The sequence below is a fragment of the Malus domestica genome, chromosome 13, assembly GCF_042453785.1.
Source record: "Malus domestica chromosome 13, GDT2T_hap1".
Taxonomy (NCBI): Eukaryota; Viridiplantae; Streptophyta; class Magnoliopsida; order Rosales; family Rosaceae; genus Malus; species Malus domestica.
The window spans coordinates 27878355-27883643 of NC_091673.1; the positions used below are offsets into that span (position 1 = coordinate 27878355).

General features: G+C 32.6%; 1 long non-coding RNA gene across 1 annotated transcript; it reads left to right on the plus strand.

Annotated features, from left to right (window-relative positions):
• Positions 1-1289: 1289 nt before the first annotated feature.
• Positions 1290-3580, plus strand: LOC114820633 (uncharacterized). Its single transcript, XR_011574782.1, has 5 exons — positions 1290-1488; positions 1572-1735; positions 1835-1997; positions 2097-2163; positions 3352-3580. It is a non-coding gene; the product is annotated as an uncharacterized lncRNA (long non-coding RNA).
• The last annotated feature ends 1709 nt before the right edge of the window (positions 3581-5289 follow it).

Sequence of the window (5289 nt, forward strand, 5' to 3'; positions counted from 1 at the left end):
TCGAATTCATTCATTGTATTTATATAGGGTTAAGGAATGTAGCTGTCAAAAATCATCAAAATCGGAGTTAAAATAACCGTTAAATCTTGATTTTTTGTTTATAACCGTCGAAAAGTTTTGTCCCGTTACATGATCACTGAATGTTTGTTTTTTGCAATTTTTGGCATATGCGATCTCAAAGCATATACAAACAAGTTTGACGGTTGGATTGTTTCGTAGAATGTGTATCCCATCAAAACAATAAATTCACTAACATTTAAAGATTTTATTTATACTTTCATCAAGTATAACATAAGATTTTGTGGTATCCACTAGTGTAAATATTTTAAATTGAAGATCGAATTCATTCATTGTATTTATATAGGGTCAAGGAGTGTAGCTGTAAAAAATCATCAAAATCGGAGTTAAAATAACCGTTAAATCTTGATTTTTTGTTTATAACCGTCGAAAAGTTTTGTCCCGTTACATGATCTCTGAATGTTTGTTTTTTGCAATTTTTGGCATATGCGATCTCAAAGCATATACAAACAAGTTTGACGGTTGGATCGTTGAAACTAGTTTTGCAAAATGCGTATCTCATGAAAACAATATATTCACTAACATTTAAGAGTTTATTAATATTTTCATTACGTATAACATAAGATTTTGTGGTATCCACTTGTGTAAATATTTTAAATTGAAGATCAAATACATTCATTGTATTTATATAGGGTCAAGGAGTGTAGCTGTAATAAATCATCAAAATCGGAGTTAAAATAACTGTTAAATCGTGATTTTTCATTTATAACCGTCGAAAAGTTTTTCCCGTTACTTGATCCCTGAATATTTGTTTTTTGCAATTTTTGGCATATGTGATCTCGAATCATATACAAAGAAGTTTGACGGTTGGATCGTTGAAAATAGTTTCGCAAAATGCGTATCTCATCAAAACAATATATTCACTAACACTTAAGAGTTTTTTAATATTTTCATTAAGTATAACATAAGATTTTGTGGTATCCACTAGTGTAAATATTTTAAATTGAAGATCGAATTCATTCATTGTATTCATATAGGATCAATGTGTGACAGCCCGTCCCGAATTAATGTTTTCATAAGTGTGTTTAATTACCCTAAATTTTTTTTTAGTTGGATATTTTGGGTAATAATGGACGGATAGGGATGTTTTCGGCTGTATATGTATGAATGATTAAGCTTGGAATCCTATGCCTAACGGGGCTTACAGAAATCATTTCTTTTGCCTTACTTTTCTTTTTCTTTTCCGTGAAACCCTCCACTTTGTTCCCTCAATCACTCTCTTTTTATTTTCCCTCAGCTCCCTCAAACTCAACTCTCATTATCTCCCGTCAAGCTCTCAAGCTCTCTCTCTCTCCTTCTCTCAAAACCCACGGACCAAACAACAAGTTCATCAAAACTTCATAGATCGACGAAACAAAAATCACCATCTTCTTCGTTTCGACGATACGAGTTCAACCGTACCAATTTCAGGTAAGAACTATAACGTTTTCACGTCGAAAATACGAACTCCGGTGTAGGTACTATTCATCAACTTTTTATTGGTTGATTTTTAGGACTTTTCAAGCTTATAGGAAGCTTCTTAAGATCCTTAGGAGGCTTGGAGTAGTTCGTTGGAAGTTTTTGGACGTAAGAACACGGAGAACGACAAGTTCAAAGTTTGGCCGGAGATTTCGGGGCTTTTTCCGGTGAATCCACGCAGATTTAGGGGTCAAGGAAGGTATGTATGTGTTCGTCTCGTCAATATTTCATTTTGATATAAAGTACGTCGAAAATGGTTAAGAAATGAAGAAGTTATGACACTTTGAAGTTTACCCAGAAATTCCGGCAAAACACCCACCTCCGGCGAAACCAGTCCGGCGACGCAAGGAAGAAGACGACGCGCGTGAGCAGATCTTCTAGGGGCGCGTGAGGGCGCGTCGTAGCTCAAAAAATTGTTCTAAAAATTGCTACGTATTTGTGACGTCGTGTAGATCACCGTGGTATATTCACATACCCAAATTGAGCAACGTATGAGAAAGTTATTGACGAATGTTTGTGTATGTGCGTTTAAATGATGTTTTATAATTATTTTTGTATAGGTGAAAATTATACGGACGAAGAACTTAACCAAAATAGGCGAGGGAGTTACGAACCGGCTACTTATCAGTGAGTGGGCAGTTATTTTTCAGTATATATATACGTATACTTGACGTATTTCCCAGAAAACGTATTTTAAAAGAAATACGAATTAAGTAACTTATCATGTATGCATCATATTTTAGTATATGCATTACCATAATTATGCATATTGTTGCATGGTGCTGAGGAGGCCCAGGTAAGCTACATGTGAGTAAATACATTTGATATACGTATAAAATACATATGAAATACGATTGATATACGTTTGAAATACGATTGATATACGTATAAAATACATTTGATATACGTATAGTATACATTTGAAATACGTACGAAATACGTATAATATACATTTGAAATACGTACGAAATACAGTTGATATACGTATGAGAAATGTGATTAAGATATGTTTGAGAAATGTGATTGAGATATGTTTGAGAAATGTTTGAGATATACTTGTGATATGATTCGAGATATAATTGTGATACGATTGAGATATTATGCTGATAACGATCATGAGATATTATGCTGATAACGATCATGAGATATAGTTGAGATATGATGAATTATATGATTGAGATGCGATTGAAAGCTCATTTACTTGCACACGTATATTAGTGCTCCCGCCCAGAGTTAGGGGCACAGCCTTCACGTGTATGTTCACCTCCCGCACCGCATGCTCGCCTTGGATCCAAGTTAAGTGTACAGCCTGTCGTATAGACCACTTATGTGGGTTCGACTTGTTGGTGACCCGCGATTTATCGCACAGCTTCACGTGATTGTAGCACTAGAGCATATTATATTATATACGATGATGAATTGCAGACCATATGAGGTGGTATTGAATGTGTGCAGGATATACATGTTTATACATGATTGTGATGAGATGATTATGAGCTATATATGCAGCCGAGGGCTGAGTTGATTGTGATGAGATGATTATGAATTATGTTTATAGCCGAGCGTTGAATTGATTATATGTTATCCCATCAGATTCACATAGGAGATTAAGCATTCAGTTATGATACTTGGCATGACATACCTTCATATTGTTCCGCATGATTTGATATATATATTAAGTATATGATTATATACTTTACTTCTGGGAAACTATACTTGTTTTACGGCGAGGGGTTAGTATATTCAAAAGAGAAAAGAAGGTTTGAATAAGATCGTTTTTGCTGACCCACTCAACTTTGTTTTGCGCCTCTCCAGGTTCTAAGTAGCGTATATCGGTGAATCTCGAGGTGTCCAGCTGAAAGTTCTGACAAATCACCACTCATGTAGGATCATCGTCGAGTGTTGTTACATATGTACATCTTATGTTTGACTGCACTTAGACCTTGTGCTCTGGTTGTGTATTCACACTTAAACTTAAATTAGAACCTATCGTATTTGGTTTTAATTTATTCGTACTTTCCTTATAAAATATCGCTTCCGCACAGCGCACATGGCTACGTCACGCTCACGTGACGGCCAGCATGCTTTGACTTCGGTCGGGGTGTGTCACAAGGAGTGTAGCTTTAAAAAATTATCAAAATCGGAGTTAAAATAACCGTTAAATCGTGATTTTTTGTTTATAACCGTCAAAAAGTTTTGTCCTGTTACTCTATCTCTGAATGTTTGTTTTTTTTCAATTTTTGGCGTATGCGATCTCGAAGTATATACAAACATGTTTGACGGTTGGATCGTTGAAACTAGTTTCGTAGAATGCGTATCCCATCAAAATAATAGATTCATTAACACTTAAGAGTTTATTCATAATTTCATCAAGTATAACATAAGATTTTGTGGTATCCACTAGTGTAAATATTTTAAATTGAAGATCGAATTCATTCATTGTATTCATATAGGGTCAAGGAGTGTAAATGTAAAAAATCATCAAAATCAGAATTAAAATAACCGTTAAATCATGATTTTTCGTTTATAACCGTCGAAATTGTTTATCCCGTTACTTGATTTCCGAATGTTTGTTTTTTTGCAATTTTTGGCGTATGCTATCTCGAAGCATATACAAACAAGTTTGACGGTTGGATCGTTGAAACTAGTTTCGTAAAATGCGTATCTCATCAAAACAATAAATTCACTAACACTTAAAAGTTTATTCATATTTTCATTAAATATAACATAAAATTTTGTGGTATCCACTGGCGTAAATATTTTAAATTAAAGATCGAATTCATTCATTGTATTCATATAGGGTCAAGGAGTGTAGCTGTTAAAAAATTATCAAAATTGGAGTTAAAATAACCGTTAAATCGTGATTTTTTGTGTATAACCGTCGAATGGTTTTGTCTCGTTACTTGATCTCTGAATGTTTGTTTTTTGCAATTTTTGGCGTATACGATCTCGAAGTATATACAAACATGTTTGACGGTTGGATCGTTGAAACTAGTTTCGTAGAATGCGTATACCATCAAAACAATAGATTCACTAACACTTAAGAGTTTATTCATACTTTCATCAAGTATAACATAAGATTTTGTGGTATCCACTAGTGTAAATATTTTAAATTGAAGATCAAATTCATTCATTGTATTGATATAGGGTCAAGGAGTGTCGCTGTAAAAAATCATCAAAATCGGAGTTAAAATAACCGTTAAATCGTGATTTTTCGTTTATAACCATCGAAAAGTTTTGTCTCGTTACTTGATCTGTGAATGTATGTTTTTTGTAATTTTTTGCTGATGCGATCTCGAAGCATATACAAACATGTTTGATGGTTGAATCATTGAAATTAGTTTCATATAATTCGTATCCCATGAAGTTCAATGGTGTGTGTGTGTGTGTATATATTTATTTATTTATTAAGTAGATTTAAATCTATTTATTTTGTATGTATAATTATTATAGTTTTTAGGGGTATAAAATTTGATTTAAAATTTAATATATATATATATATATATATATATAAATATAACTATTATAGTTAATATTTTGGGGGTATAATTATTATAGTATATATAATTATTATAATTATTATAGTTAATTTAATATATATATATATATATAATTATTATAGTTTTTAGGCGTATAAAATTGTTAAATTAATATATATAGTAATTATAGTATTTTTTTTAGGGTTATAAAATTATAAAATTAATATTTTGTTTATCGTGTATCGTGTTACCCACGTGTATACCCGAAACAACT